This window comes from Trichechus manatus, unplaced genomic scaffold, assembly GCF_000243295.1.
Source record: "Trichechus manatus latirostris isolate Lorelei unplaced genomic scaffold, TriManLat1.0 scaffold00039, whole genome shotgun sequence".
In the NCBI taxonomy this organism is placed as follows: Eukaryota; Metazoa; Chordata; class Mammalia; order Sirenia; family Trichechidae; genus Trichechus; species Trichechus manatus.
Genome location: NW_004443975.1, coordinates 2,051,371 through 2,068,767, shown reverse-complemented (window position 1 = coordinate 2,068,767; position 17,397 = coordinate 2,051,371).

The following is a 17,397-nucleotide window of genomic DNA, read 5'->3' as shown; positions in this document are numbered from 1 at the left end:
TGTAAGCTTCATGAGTACCCTTGTCTCTTAGTCAACTTTGGTTTAACTGCCGCTCAACTTGCTACTAAACAGGAGGGCCCTGGGTGAAAGCTCAGACGGGGGCTTTTATAACAACATCTGAGAGGCCCAGCGCAAAGCATTCTGGGGGAAAGGCTGAAGCTACTCTTGAGAGTGGAGAAGGCAGAAGGGACATTGAGCTGGGGATGGATGTGGGGGGATGATGGAAGCCATGACATCTGTGTAAAGAAAGAGCAATTCCAAGACTTAGGAGTGGGGGACTCTGGGGGGCCCAGCAGGCTGCCCACCAAGGGCTCAGGACCCTGTGTGCATAAATAAGGCCTTGAAAGCTCTGCTCTCTAATGTTCTCTGGTGCCACTGCACTCTGCTGAGAGGCGTGCCGTCCTTGAATCAAAGCAAAGTGCTTTCTCAAGGACAAGGTAGAGATTCCTTGGTGCGTGGGAGGAAAGGGAGGCCACTGTGTGTCTCTCACATTTCCAGCCAGATTCCCCTCTGCTGCATTTCTATTTGCTGTCTGATACCGCGGAGTGCCCTGATGCTGTGAAAGCTTGGGCATGCGGAAGACCTGTCCAGAATCACCACGGAACCAAATACAATGCAGTCATGGTAGGAAGTTAGCAAATAAGAGAGGGTGAAATGAATCCTAGAGGGTGGGGGAAAATGTGAGACTTACCACCTAAAGTCTGAGACCAAGAGTCTCCACTTCTATCTTTCAGTTTTTAATGTAGCACTTCCCCAGTTCCTTTAAGACCGTCAGAGAAACACTGGGTTCAAGCTCCCTTTTCAAGATTGCCGTCCAATAAAGAATCTTAACGATGAAGGGGTAAGCTCTTTAAAGGCACTGACGTGCTGGCAAGGTAAAAAAGAGTGAATGAGATTGTAGTGTTCTGGCAGACACAATAACCTTCATAAGAAGACATCATACTTGAAGGTATGTTACATTAAGAAAACATTTCTGAATTACGAATACAAGAGAATTGGAAACAAAGAAAATACATGACTTATGGAAAAATTTCCCTGAAGGAGAGTGTTTGAAGGACATGATGCCAAGAACACAAATATTCCCAAATACGACTTTCATGTTATGGATTAATGGCAGGTCCAACCTAAAATTCTCATCTTGTTTAATTTATTTAAACAGTAAGAGAAGGGGGAGAAAGAACACATTGAGCGGGGGAACACTTGACTTGCTCATGTGAAATGCTAAGTTGACTTTGTCTAGTACAAATACTGTTTGCATTAAAAATATTATTCAACCTGGCTCTACAGCTGTGACTCCAAAGGCTGGGAGGACGCTAATCTTATCATCCATGGAAAACGAGTCACCTCTCTCTCTTTTTTGCAATTATAGCACAGACCCTGGATAATGCATTATATTTTCTAATTATGTAGCAGCATTTTGTGAAGGATGATAGATGCGTGATATTGTACTTATAGTTAATAAAAGTCTAGCAACTCTATAATGAGATTTCCCTACCAACTGCTTTTGGTAAGAAACTAAATGTCATTGAATTTTGGAGTGATCTTTAATTTTCCCTTATGAATCATTCTACAGATTAAGATTCATCTAACATTTGTTGAATGTTTACCATATGCCAGATTATACTAGATACATTCATGTGTATGATCTTCGCCACAACCCTCGGAGTTTATCTTGTGGAAGTTTTATTGATTAAGAGAATTGGTTATAACCATAACATTTGATAGCTGAGAACATAGTCAGACAAGCATGCATTCAACAAATATTCATTGAGCCTCTTCTTTGTATAAAGGTAATAATAATAATAATAAAATATAATGATTATTATTACTAGTATAATCTTCTATAACGTATTTTTATGTACATTCTTGCATTTAATTCCCATATAAGCCAGTTAGTCCCATATGCAAAATAAAAAACAGCAAGCATCATTCTGTGGCACAAGCCCATCACTAAATAATTGAAATTATACATATGAAAATAATCTTGATTTATTATTTATTGATTTGGGTTCATATCCATAGGACTGCCCCATCTGATAGACAGTAATCTGATGAAAAGTATTTACCCCCAAGGCTACTACTTAAGAGCAGAATGTTGTTGTTGTTAGTTTCTGTTGAGTTGACAGAACAAAACACTGCCTGGTCCTGCACCATTTTTATAATCACTGGTGTGCTTGAGTCCATTGTTGGGGCCACTCTGTATTTTGAGTACCTTCCAACCTCGGGGGCTCGTTTTCCAGTGCTGTGTTAGATAATATCTGTTATGATCCATAAGGTTTTCATTGGCTAATTTCTGGAAGTAGATCCCTAGGCCTTTCTTCCTAGTCTTTCTTAATCTGGCAGCTCTCTGAAACCTGTCCACCATGGCTGACCCTACTGGTATTTGAAATACTGGTGGCATAGCTTCCAGCATCACAGCAAGACGCAAGCCACCACAGCACGACACACTGACAGACGAGTGGTGAGTGAGCAAGATAAATCTGTGTAAATTTTAGCCCCTCTGCTAAGGGCATGCTCAATGCTTGGGGGACACATCCCCTGGCCTGCAGAGACACCCCTTCCTGTTCCTTATGTCAATTTTACAGTGGCACAAAAACGTGTAGCTTCAATCATACATCCCCAAGACTCAACTTGACTAATGATTTCAAAAATATCAAATAAGGTACCTCACTTCTGTGAACTCAGAGAACTTAAGCTTTGGAAGAAGCAGATGAGAAATATTGCTTTGCGACAGAGGGTCAAAAAGTGTTAAGACTCTTTTGACCTAAAGGTGGATTATCTAGTTATTATGAAAACTTATTAACCTAGAAACTCAGGAGACTTGGGTTTGTACCTGCTTCCATTTTTCGCTTGAAGTGTGATCTTAGGGAAAGCCTCCAGGCTCCCTTGAGTACATTCTTTATAATGAAAAGGCTGAAGTAGATCATTGTGTTTCATTCTACCCCTAAACATCAATTCTACACTCTTCCTTCTGTGATAATAGCTGCCATTAATTGAAGGATGACTATTTACAAACATATAGGTATCATCTAGTTTTTACAAAAACCCTAACAAATATATTATTATTATCTCTATACACAAGGCTTAAAGAGGTTAACAGCTTTCAGAAAGTCATACAGCCAAGGAAGTTGCAGAGCTGGGTTTCAAACCTAGCTGCTTCACACTTCCCATAGTAGGTCCTGCCTTCATTCACTTGCTCATAAAGAGATAGTGAGAAGACACCGTGTGCAGAGCACTGTGCAAGGTTATAGGGTATAACTGTGAACAAGGTAGACAGTATTCTACCCTTAAAACGCTCACAACTAGTGGGAAAGACCAAAAATAACCTAATAATTCTAAAGGTGCTTGCAAAGTATTATGATACAGGATGATCTGAAAATTTGCAAGGTTATAGGGTATAACTGTGAAGATGATAGACAGCATCCTATCCTTAAAATGCTCACAGCTACTGGGAAAAACCAAAAAATAACCTAATACTTTTAATGGTGCTTGCTAAGTATTATAATATAGGATGCCCTGAAAAAGTATTATTTTGGCCTTCTGAGCAAAGCTATTTGACAATATTAGTCTAATCATTATAATAGCTCAGCTCTTTATATCATTCAGATATTTTTCCCCTCCAGTATAGCACATTTTTGGTCTTCCTTAAATAATTATGTTTGTAGTATGTCTACATCTTTCACTAAATTTTAGGGTGCCTTGACAACAAAGGCCATTTCTTCTTCATCTTTTTATTTCCCAGCACAGAACTGGTGCCCATTTAACCATATGCTGATCTGAATCTGTTAAGATCCCAGCTACAGCTAATTTAGAGCTAGGATCAGAGACTCCTGCTTAGCTGCTGAATGGAACAGTCTTCAAACAGCTTTAAGCACACCCCTCCATCACAGGCTAAACAAATGACAAACTTAGTCATTTGCCCTGGAACAATGTTTTTAATTCCTTCTGCCTTGTGCTACCTGTCCCTCGTGTTACATATTCCAAACTGTCTAAAATGATAGTTTCGATTAAAAAAAAAAAAAAATTGTCGTTATAAAATCAATTAATTTTCTTGAAAGAAAAAACTTACTATTTAGACTTTAAAATTCTGAATCAACCACTTTGACAGATTTTTTTTTCCCAACTGAAAAAGAAAAGTGTCGTTAGAGGATGCCAAGGTGTTCCCGCAAGTTTTCCCTTCATTCCCCTAGGGTTATATGAGCTGGCCACAACATACTGAAATACTTGGTCACTTTCTGGGCTCAGCAGTTGACCTGGAAATTAACAAACTCAAGCACATGCAGAGGAAAGTGATGAGGTGATTGAAGGTTCTGGAAACATTGCAATTTTTTGGACTGGAACACTTAATTTAGGAGAAACAAGGGATTTTAAAGGACAATGTTGCTCTCTGTGGTTTCAGAGGGAAGATTTTAAAATCTCTGGGATAGGGAAGGTCTATGAGAATTCAGAGAAATCTGTGAATTTGGATAGGCAAAAATTACATCTTTATTTTCACTAACCTGGAACTGAAATTTCCCATTCCCTTTAATTACGAATGTAAACAGTAAACCACAAGAGTATTAACAGAACCATGGTTTTGTCGCCAATAGAAGCCAGAGATATTTTCATGTTGTTATTACCATTGATACAGATGCCTCAAAATATCACTTACACTTTTCATTACTTCAAAATCATGGTAGTTCTTATACTTGCTTTTAGATCTTACTATTTAGTGCACGCATTATAATGACGATCACATAATTCAATATCACGCTTTTGTTTCTTTTTAATATATTGATAACTATTTCTCTCTACATATGGTGTCCTTTGTAATATTATGTACTTTCTCAATTTAAAAACCATTATTCTGAAGAGTCCTTAGACTTCTTGAGACCCAAAGGTATCCGTGGGGAAAAATGTAAAAATAGCTCATTCTCTAGGGAGGTAAAGATGGTTGATTAGATGGTGACCTTTCTAACACCTGAAATTTCCCCATATGGAATGGGCAACCGTATGAGCCAGTGAAGGCCACACTGGCAAAGAGGCTGATGTCTCTTAGGAATTCAGCTGAGAGGAGTCATGTATCGGATATGGGGCTAAGCCTTGATACCATCCAACACTGAGGTTCTATATGTTTAAGACAAAGAGAAGAGGAAAAATAAATCTCTTTCCTCTGCTTGAATTTTCGTCGATTAGAGCAAATTCTATAAGGAGGGTTTTGTAAGGATGGAAGAGTCTGGAAGGGCAGACCTCATGCCACATATCTTTGCATTTGTGTTTGTAACCATGATGGTCTCAAATGTCAGTAATTACTGGTTGGATGAGTGAACTGGATGGGTCAGATGATGATCAGGTATGGCTGGTACCCTGAAGAGTGACCATACAATGATTGTCCTGGGTTCCCATTCATAGCTCCGTGCTGCATTGTAATGATCTTTTTCATGTCCTTTTCTCCTGTGCTGTGCTGTGAGCTCTTTAAGGAATCATGCTTTTTTTCATCTTTATGTCTCTGGTACGTTACACAGTACCTGAATCATGATGCTTATGTTTGGTGAACGAATAAACAAATAATGACCCTCAAGAGGTCACTAGAGGAGCCCTGGTGGCACAGTGGTTAGGAGCTCTGCTGCTAACCCAAAGGTCGGCAGTTCGAATCTACCAGCCACTCCTTGGAAACCCTATGGGGCAGTTATACTCTGTCCTATAGGGGCGCTATGAGTCGGAATTGACTTGGTTTTGGTTTTTATTGTTGCAGAACCAGTGGCCTTGTTTTTTAATAAGGAATAAAATATGACAAAGAGTACTACAGACTTTCCTTAGTTTGTGTATCATCATACGGCCGGGTAAGAGACAACATTGATCCTATACCATAGTGTTAAATTTTCGCCACTAAGTACCCAAGTAAAAACCTCAGAAAAGATTCCTGTTAATGGTAAAACAAGCAGCCTCTTTCCTAGTCAACTCAACGGACGTGTTGACAGCAAATAGCTTTCAAGATTGCTGTGGCCTTGGCGGGCTCTGATAATTTCTAGGCAACTAAAGTGTTTTATTTGGGACTTACTTGAGCTGAGGAGTAGTGAATGTCTTCATTTTTAGAGGACACCAAGGTGTTCCTGCAAGTGTGTCCTTCATTGCCTTACGATTATGGAATTTGTTTTTGAGGGCATTGCTTATGCTGACGGGGGAATAAGGAGGGGTACAAGGAGATTTACTGAGCACTTAACTTACTGTGACTTCTAAGTATTTTAACGTACAATATCTCATTAAGTTTTTATAACAATTTTTGAGGTAAGTGAATTGTCCACATTGTACCAAGAACTGAGGCTCACCGAGGTCTCGTAAATTTCCTAATTTCATTCAGGTAAGTAAGCATTCAAACCATGGGCTTAAGAATTCCAGATAACATCCACTTTTCACTACCACAAAATTCCAAGAGGCTCCCTTTTCCCCTAATAACTTTGGCTCAATTTTTCACACTGACTTAGATTTCGTACTGGAGACTCGTAGAGATAAGAATCCAGGTGGGTTGTGTTGGGTGGGTAATCAAAGCACAGAGAGGGTATACACTACAGCAATTTTCTCAAGACACAAAGTAAATGATAGGGAAGCCCCCATTCTGCTTATTTGTACTGCTTAAGGCTTCAAGGTAGGGAACAAAAAAGGTACACCCTTCCGTACATCGTGAGGGGCTGTTACTTTGGAGAAACAGGTGCTCCATGTACTTGGGCTTGTACTTCATGCTGTACTTGACATGGGCTTATACTTTAATGCAGACTGTTCATTCTCTCTAAGTCCTCTGGGACCTGTGCCCTAAGTCTCTAGCAGCAACCTCATGCCACCAGTGTTGGCTTTGCCATGATACTTCTAGTCCCCCTCTCAGCAGCTCATACACAGAACTTTACAACCAATAAGGAATTCCTGCACACTTCTGTACCAGTTACTGTCGAGTCAATTCCAACTCGTGGCGAGCCCTTGTTTGTCAGAATAGAAGACCCTGTGCTCCACAGGGTTTTCAGCGGCTGATTTTTTGGAAGTTAATCATCAGGCCTTTCTGCTGAGGGACCTCTTAGTGGACTGGAGCCTCCAACCTTTTGGTTAGCAGCCTAGCGCTGTTTGCACCACCCAGGAACTCCAGGCAAATCATACAGTGTGTAACTTTTCACTAGTTCCTTTCTCTCTTCTCCACCCCATGACACATGGTATATATTTGATGCCTTCTAACACTGTGTCATGGATTGACACAGTGGCTGCAACAATGGGCTCAAGCGTAACAAGGATTATGAGGATGACACAGGACCGGGCAGTGTTTTGTTCTGTCGTACACAGGGTCACTATGAGTTGGAACTGACTTGACGGCACCTAACAACAACAACAACTCACAGAAGTTTTAGATCTATAAGGAAATAACTTAATCTCCTCATTTTACAGATAAGGAAGGGATAGCCCAGAAAGTCATACGCTTTTTTCAACACTATAAACTAGTTTATTGTAGAACAAGGACAGAACCCCTAGTTTCTTAATTCCCTCTCTTTTCCTCTTTCCACTATGCCACGCTCACCAGTAAGCCTCTGTCATTAGGTTGAGCCTAAATCAACAGTAGGTGAAGTGTTGCAAGAAAGATTGCACAAAGGTCCAAGATACAGCCTGCAGAAAATGTGCCAAAGCCTGGGGGTGGGGGAAGGGGGAGGCCAGAAGCATTTTGCTTTGGGGACAGTAGAAGGATTTTGTATAAATACAGTAGGGCTTGATGTTGTTTACTCTTTTTCTTTTTTTAATTTGGATGATTTTTCCTCTTCCTCTCTGCAATCCTAAATAATCCTAGAGCTTGAACTCCCCAAAGACTGAGGTCCATTGAAATAGTCCTAGCCATTTCTAGAAGCCTATCAATGCCTTTAGCTGGTGAAATGGATAAAGAGGCAGCTATAGCCTTGATTCTCCTTCCCAGATTTCTAAGTACCGTGGTGCCTTTTGGTTTATCCAGGTAATAGCAATGACTCTTCCTTCCCTCCATTTGGACCATGGGGTTGGAATGGAGTTAGGATGGATTTTCTTTGTGACGTATGTGGTCAGGCTTTGCTCCATTCCCAACACCAGTGTCTTCAGTAGTCCAAATGCCCCTGTTGGACTGGCTTAGTTAGTTGTGCTTAGAATTGCTTTAACTAACTAATCCTGTCTCTGGCAGGGTTTGGGGACAGAAATGAGTCTGTGTCATAGTCTATCCAGAACTTTCCTCCTTCTGTTTGTCAGAAGAAGACCACTCCCTGGAGGAAAACTTCTTGCTCTTCCTTAGCCAGGTTGGCACAGTTTTCCTTCCGCTCACCCGTCTTTTTCTTTCTGAAGCTTGAAACCAGACATGCACGTTACCACAAATCCTACTGGAACAACAACAACAAAAAAAAAAAAGTTGCTGTTGAGTCAGTCCAACTCATGGCAACTCCATGTGTGTCGGAGTAGAACTGTGCCCTATGGCGTTTTCAAAGGCTGATTTTTCAGAAGTAGATCACCAGGCCTTTCTTCGGAGTTGCCTCTGGTGGACTCGAACCACAAAACCTTTCAGTTAGCAGCCTAGCGCTTCACTGTTTGCACTACCCAGGGACTTCCCTACTGGAATACAAAAAAAAAGAAAAAACAAAAAACACCAACCCATTGTCGTTGAGTCAATTTCGACTCCTAGTGACTCTATAGGACAGAGTAGAACTGCCCCATAGGGTTTCCAAGGCTGTAATCTTTCTGGAAGCAGACTGCCACATCTTTCTCCTGCGGAGCAGCTGATGGGTTCGAACTACCAGCCTTTTGGTTAGCAGCCGAGAGGTTAACTACTGTGCCACCAGGGCTCCTTCCTACTGGAATAGCCCCCCAGTAAATAGTAGGCATCTAGGTCAGTAATTTTCTATTGAATGAATGAATCAATAAATGAATAAGTGAATAAAGGAGGTACAGACATTCTTACCCACGATGCCCTCAGAGTGGTCCAGAGGATTGTGAGGGTCAGCAGCAGGTGGACTGCTCACATGGGGGGAGCATTTATCCCTTGCAGGTCAAGCAGACATTTGGAAACAGGAGAGAAAGCAGCAGCGAGCAGAGAAGTCGCTTAAGCTGAGTATGTCCAAGGCAGAACAGCCATATTCCATGGCTCCTTCATTGATGCCTGCTGCTCTACCCCAGTTGAGTGTACATGTCACTGCATGTGAGTAATTGGCCTGTGGAAGATAAACAACTAACTCCTACTAAACATTTCTCTTTATCCAAATTTGGGGTAAAAATTCTGAACTCTATTCTTGGGCTGAATGAGACAGGATTACTGATGACTGATGTCTGAATAGGCACCGTATGGATTTGTATGAAGGGAAAGAAAATAGTCATCAGTTGTAAAAATATCTTTGGTCTTCATGAGGGTGTGATGCACCCACATGTTTCTGTCAGGTGGTTTTGCTATAAACGATTATTCTCGGACTAATAAAAAAATTTCCTTTTATAGTGATTGTACATTTTCCCAGATTATCAGTGTAGTATGCAAAATCCCACAACTTTAGAAACTCAAAAGATCAAAGGCAGAGAGGCCATTGGAGTCTTTAGACTCACCACACACCAGAACAATAGTTTTGCTACCAAAGGCCCCTTTAATGACACCAAGAAAGTATACTTTCATAATTACCCAACTGTACTGAGAAAAATGATATACATTCCTAATTCTTGTATTAATATTCCTGTTGTTTCTCGATGGCAGTAAAAGGCAGATTGTCTCCATGTGATTAAAATATTGGCCAATTGAGGTTTGGAGCTGTTTAGTCAATACTAACTGCAATGGTGTTGAACTGATGTTCTGTTTCAAATGACAGCCAGAACTATCAAATAAACCCAAAAGTATTTATTAGGGTTGCTTCTGAATATATAGACTGTGATTCATGACACAGACTCAGTCAGCTCTCTGAGGAGAGGGGAGAATTTTTCCATCTGTGTAACCCCCTGAGTGGCTGGCATAGGGTTGGTGCCTAGAAAATGATTTAGGAGTGTATGAATAAATTAATGACTAATTTTGAGCATGTGGATTTGAAAGTAAGATCTCTAATTGGTTAACTATAACAAGGTCACACATAATGCCAGCAAATCGGCCATCAGCTTTGAGCTTTAGCCCTAAGCCCTATTTTGTCAGAGTTCTGATTTGTATACATCCAACAAACATTTATTGAGTGCCTACAGTGTGCCCGGCTGGAGTTGCTGGGTGATGCAAACAATTTAGGGCTCGACTACTAGCCGAAAGGTGGGCAGTTCAAACCCACACAGAGATGCCTCATAAGACAGGCCTGCCTATCTGCTTCCAAAAGGTCACAGCCTTGAAAACCCTATGGAGCATTCTACTCTGCACATATGGGATTGCCATGAGTTGGAATCAACTGTATGGCAACTGACAACAGTGTGCCAGGCAATGGAAATATAAAAAAGGATAAGATACAGCTGCCGCCTACAAGCAGCTCCCAGCCCACTAGGAGAGACAAACTTGTAAGCAAATAACAACTGCATTCAATATTAAGGGCTACATCTGTGCACAGTGAAGTGGGAACAGGGTGAAAATGGAAATTTGAAACACTAGTTTTGCTTAGTAGGTGTTGTAGAGCACACGTCATACTGGAAGAGATGTTTTGCTCAGCAGTTTACAATGTTCACACACTACCTTTTTAGCAGTTTAGTGTTTGGGGTGATAGTCGTTACAGTATAGCAGGTATGCTGTGCAATTTTTTTTTCCAGTTCCTTGAAGCATAAGTAAACAAATATAGTGTGTAACATCTAGAGTAGTCTGCTGATTTGCGTGGCTGTGGCTCAGGAGTCTCCTTGGGCAGTTGGTGCTCTGGAAGTTCTGGCTTCTGGGTTTTGCTACACACCAGAGACAGTGGTCTCATTCCTGGCATTGTTTATAAAAACTTCATAACCATACTCATAAAAAAGGACTTTTGGAATCCAAGCAAGCCACGTCCAGGTGCAGATCTTTAGGACAATACAACCCCACGAAGAGTGAGCAGCACAGTAGCGTAGTAATACTCTTTGTTTCTGCTGTCCTGTCTGGTGTTAGCTGAAGTTTAGTTCATGAGAAAGAGTGGAGAACAGGCTTGTTGTCTCCAGCCTTTATTTACTTGTGCACTGGCCGGAATGCAAGATGGAGAAAGTGAATATCAAAAGGTCAGATGCTTTTCTTTTTTTTCCTTTCCCCTAAGTACGCACAAGGAGATAACCAAATGTTTGTTTTTCTACCAGCGCCTAAGTTTGGGTACATCTATGTGACTAGAGGCAGCTGAATTGAAATGCTATTTCATAACAGAGCTTTACTTGGAGTGCTCTAAATTCCCTGAGATGGCATCAAAAATAGATTCAGTCACCTTTTTATATTGGACGCACACACACACCACACACACACACCCCAGTGTACACACAAGTGACCTTTGGTAAGTAGTGATTGGGGCCAAAAAGGTGAAGTGATTCATCTACAGTTTTGTTCCTTAGTTTCCCCCTGGAAAAGTATAATAGCTCTCGCAAACATAGAATACATTTTCTCTGCATAACATTATTATGTGAAAGATTGATTACACTCAGGATTCCCCCTTATGTTTAAGCAAAGAGAATGCCCATCTCCATCTCCCAGATGATTTAAGGACTGCGGAGGATGCAGTAATAATGACAACAAAAATAATACCTATCGTAAATTGAGGCCACACAATAATGGCTACTAATAATTGTTATAATAGCCACGATTTATTTAGGGCTTATTATATGCTCGGTAAAGTAGAAGGTCAGTGAAAAAGAAGACCCTCAATGAGATGGATTGACACAGTGGCTGTAACAATTGGCTCAAACATAGTAATGATTGTGGGGATGGTGCAGGACTGGGCACTGTTTCATTCTGGTGTACGTAGGATCTTTATGAATCAGAACCAACTCGACAGCACCTACCAACAACACCACATGCCAATTGGCACAATAATTGCAATGATGAACTTGAACACACAGGTGATCGTGAGAATGATACAGGACTGGGCACCTTTTCATTCATAAGCTCTCTATGAGTCAGGGTTGACTTGATGACATCTATCTATCATCTATCTATTTGCCAAGGTCATGTGCATTTAAGCCTTAACAACAGCACTGTTATCCTTGTTGTCCAGAAGCCAGAGAGTCAAATTATTTCGTCTTGAGCTTTAAAAACTAGGCCTTCCATCTACCTACCTCCAAAGCCCTTATTCTTAACCTTCATGCTAGATTACGTCCAGGCACTTTATTAGGCATTTTACAAACACAATATCATCTAATTCTCAAAACAACTCTAAGAGTCAGGTATATATTATCATCCCTTTCATAAAAACAAGGGCCCCAAACCATACAGCCAATAAGTGAGGAGCCAGAATTCAGACACACCTCAGCTTGCCTTCAAAGCCCATGCTTATCCTCTACTCTGCCACTTCCAGAGGTGTCCAGGATGTCATCATCATCCCCAGATTGCCTACCCAGTGGCTTTTCTGGTGCCTGAATTTCCCTTAACAGGGAATAAAAAAAACCAGTTGCCATCAAGCTGATTATGATTCACAGGGACCCCATGTGTGTCAGAGTAGAACTGTGCTCCATAGGGTTTTCAATGGCTGATTTCTTGGAAGTAGATCTCCAGGCTTTTCTTCTAGGGTGCCTTTGGGTGGGCTTGAACCTCCAACCTTTCTCTTAGCAGCTGAGCATGTTAACAATTTACACCACCCAGGGACTTCTAAGCAGAGAATAACACATTCCATTTTGTAATTTGATTATGGCTTGAAAACAACTATTTCTGGGATATTTGAAGATAGACCCAAAGAGCCCTGGAGTGCCAAGGTCTGTAGAGGTGACAGGGGAGAGGGGTGCACAAGGGAAAAAGGGCATGGGGAGGGGTGAGGCACAACACTGAGAGAGCAGAAGAGCTTAGGGCAAGGAAACTGAAAGTTGATGGGAAAACATCTACTGCATCATTTTACTAAGAGCTAACTCAGTGTGCTACATTGCCTAATTTAAAAAATTTAAAAAAAACACTCTAAGTTTTTTCTTTGAATTTCACTGTAGCCATCCCTGGAGAAGATATTTATAAGTAAACATGAAGCCAAGGAGCATATACACATTTTTTCTTGGGTCTTGCCCTTATATATTGTTTTGGATTTATTATTAAACTCTCTACTTTTCTACCCGTGTAGACTTATCCCACCGCTAATTATAAGTAGCAGAGTTTCCCAGTCCAACTTTCCTATCCTTTTAGACACATAGCCAATATCCTTCCCTAGTTTATTTCTAGGAGTGACTGAATTTTCATCCATTTACTCATTTATCAGCTATTTATTGAGCATGGCTTCTGTACAAAGGACCTCAACTCTATGCAGCAACTGACTGAATGCTCCCCACAAAGCCAAACATGATATGTGCATTGTGCAGTGAGGAACGTAATAGAATAGAGCTCCTGAGACTTCTTTCAAAACTAGGGTGACCATGAAGTTTATTGTCCAAACCAGGATACTTTTCAGAGTGGAAGAGGATGTTATTAATTATTACTCTGGGACAACAGGCAAGAGCTACCTGCATTGCAGGGCAAACAAGGGCGTGGAGAAAGAGTAAAGTCTGGTCATCCTAATGCATGAAGGTTGTGCTGGCCCTTTCAGATAACATGGGCCTTGCAAACCACATCTGTTACTTAACAGACACTGAAAACAATCACATATATTAATTTACAATCACTGAGAACCTTCTTTGTGCCAGGACTGTGCTATTAAGGATTCACCGATGAAGCTCATGGTCTAGTGAAAAGAGACACATACATGACTAACACTAATAATAGTAACAATACCGCTGCTGCTGCTGTTGTTGTTAGGTGTTATCAAGTCAGCTCCAACTATGTACAGCAGAACGAAACAGTGTTTCATCCTGGGCCATCCTCACAATCCTTGCTATGTCTGAGGCCATTGTTGCAGCTGCTGTGTCAACCCATCTCATTGAGGGGCTCCCCCTTTTTCACTGACCCTCCACATGATGTCTTTCTCCAGTAATTGGTCCCTCCTGATGACTTGTCCAAAGCAAGCAAGACAAATCATCCTCGCTTCAAGGAGCATTGTGGCTATACTCTCTCAAAGACTGCTTTGTAGGTTCTTTTGGCAGTCTATGGCATATTCACTATTCTTCAACAACACCACAATTCAGATGTGTCAATTCTTCTGTGTTCCTTTTTCATTGTCCAGTTTCACATGCATATGAGATGATTGAAAACACCGGGGCTTGCAGCCCTGGTAGGGTGGTGGTTATGATCTACGACTGCTAACCAAAAAGTCGGAAGTTCGAATCCACCAGCTGCTTCTTGGAAACTCTGTAGGGCAGTTCTACTCTGTCCTATAGGGTCAGTATGAGTCAGAATTGACTCACTTGGTTTTTTTTTGTGTGTGTGTGTGTGTCAGGTGCACCTTAGTTATCAAAGTGAAATCTTCGCTTTTGAAGATTTTAAAGTGGTCTTTTGCCACAGATTTGCCCAATGCAGTACGTTGTTTGACAATGCAATACGACATTAGTGACAATGCTAAGCAACGTTTATTGAGAACGTTCCATATGACACACCCTCTACTGATGGTTGGCCGTTCAGTCTCTCATTTAATCCTCAACCAATCCATGAGATACACTGACACAACAGCTACAACAATGGGCTCAAACACGCCAACAATTTGAAAGAATGTTGCACAACCAGGCTGATAGTTCATTTTATGGGTCAACTTGGCAAGGCTATGGTTCCCAGTGGTTTAGTTGGGGATGTGGTCTGCCTCTAGAATAGAAATGGATATTCTGGAAGAGCTCTCTGTCTTGACCCTGCACTCTTTTTGTCACCTGACCTCCGGATACTGGAACGTAAGCCTGCAGAATTCTCCAACCTGCTGCCTGACCTACAGATTTTGGACCTGCCAGCCCCCACCATCGCATGAGCTAATCCTTTGAAGAAACGCACACACTCTCTCTGTATGTATATGTATGTTTGTGTATACATACATATATATGTGTGTATATATATATACATATATATATATGTATCTCACTAGTTTTTCTCCTTTAGAGAATGCAAACTAAGATACTGGGTAGTGTTTTATTCTGTTATACGTCAGGTAACCATGAGTCAGAGCAAATTCAATGGCAACTAACAACAGCAACAACAGTCCTATGAAGTAGGTCATGTAATTATGCTGGGTTTTCAGATCGGTCAGAGTACTGAAACTCAGAGAGATGAACTTATCCAAGACGCTATAATTTATAACAGCTGGGGACAGGATTCAAATCTCAATGTGTGCCCTCAAGGCCTGGCTCTTAGTCACTATGCTTTACTGCTTCTCTTTAGAGAATGCTGAGTTTGCTGTCATGGCAGAGATTGGAGCCAAGTGACAATGGACCACAAAGAAGCCTCTTACTAAACCCAGTAGTGGATGGGGAACATGAGAGGAAGGAAAGCTTCACAGAGGAGGTGATATTTGAGATGAGCCTTGGAGAAGAGGGTGGGGGGAAAACCCAGGCAAATTTCTCCCCTGTAATACAAATGTGTAAGGGGAGGCGATGGAACCTGTGTGTTGAAAACTGCCTCCCTGTACAATAGGAAAGCAGAAGAGGGCTAGAGCTGGTAACATTTTGGAAGCACATAATTAAGTGATAATATGCAGAGTTGGGCTCTAGGTCCACGGTCAGTGGTTATGGCCAGAGCTGGATGCAGAACCCCGGCCCTCTAGACCCTCAATTTTTATTGAGGCACAAATTTATTTATGTTTAATAAACATTTATAGAGTGATTACCATGGGCCAGGTATCATTCCAAATGCTTTACAGTTAAATCATGTAATACTTAAGAGGTTGAGACATTTCTCATTTGTACACGCTCTGCTAAATGAAGAAGGAATACTATGACGTTTCCTCCCTTACTCTTATCATTACTCTTACCATTGCTTTACTGGCAATGGGAAACCAATAACTAATCTTATTAAAATTAACGAAATAAAAGGAAGCAAGCTTGTAGGGAGGATAGTAGGTGTGGAGGGTGGCCCTCTAAACAAATGTGTGAGATCTTGTGCATGGACTTTATACCACCTGTTGTAGTTATTCAGAGATAGTTTGGGCTTGGTTTCCAGTTCTTGACTGTGTTCGAAGATGTCAGATACAAGATGGTTATGTATATGAGGTACAACTTTAATGGTACAGTTCTAGGAAATACAAACTTTTAACTTCCGTTCAGAGGCATGCGTGCAGACTTCTGCATAATCTTAGACAATCCATTTAAATGTGTTTTAGGGTTATTTTAACTTGGAAGAAGAGAAAATGAGTTTTATTGTATTATGGAGCTATGGTAAAAAAGTAATATTTTTGAGGATGAAGAAGTTTACCATGACAAACAAAAATAGTACTTCTCCAGAATATCCAAGGGGCCACCACTATGGTGATATCTCATTGTGTCCACTGGCACAATAAAAATATTTATAAGGCAAATGACCTCCTTCCTTGCATGTGAACTTGAGTTACCTATAAACTGTGTCTTAAAGTTCTGACTGCATTTCATTCTAGAAATCGTAGAATGTATTAATTAGTATTATTTCATTCACCTTTCAGATTAAATTTAATTGAAAAATCAAACCTACCTACTGTTGTCCACAGATTCTTTAGTTAAATGTATTTTTTGATTCCAATGGCAGGAAGAAGTATCTTTCAGCTATAGCATCAACATTTAGAATTCTTCCACTTGTAGCCTGGAGTGGAGTCTCTCATCACAGACATTTATATCCTTGGAGCAAGACTGAAATTTTATGGCCAATTGTAGAACCATGGTCTGAAAAACCTATCCAAACATTTCAAATATGAACTTCACCATACTGTAGAAGTAAGAGTTATTTATTTTCTATCAAAAGCATCATAAACAACTCCATACCTTGTAGTAAATCAGGAAACCAGATTGCCAGGGAAGGTACTGGGCCTAGTAGTTTGCCTGCTGGAGCTGTTTCAAAAACTGCTGGATGACCTCCAAAGGCCCCTTCTACTTCAAAAAACTCCCTCTCTTTTCAGCAAGTCATGACTTATGACCAGGTCTTGGGCGATGCAATCCATGGCCATCTGCAAAAGAGCAATCCCTTTCCAGATCATTAGGAAAACTACCAAGCCTAGCACTTAGTTGAAATAATGGCCATAAAAGGTTGGAGGTGGGAAATGTGGGGAAGAAGGAACAAATGTACTAAGAGGAAACTGCACCTAGAAATGATGCATCAACTACCATGAGTAAGTAAGGAATGCCCAGGAGTTAAGATATACTACGTGCATGTACAAAAATGTTCCAGAGTCCTTGATGCGAACTTCTATTATGAGATGCTGAAAAACTTATTTAGGTGCATCTCTAAGCAACGTAACGCCTTTC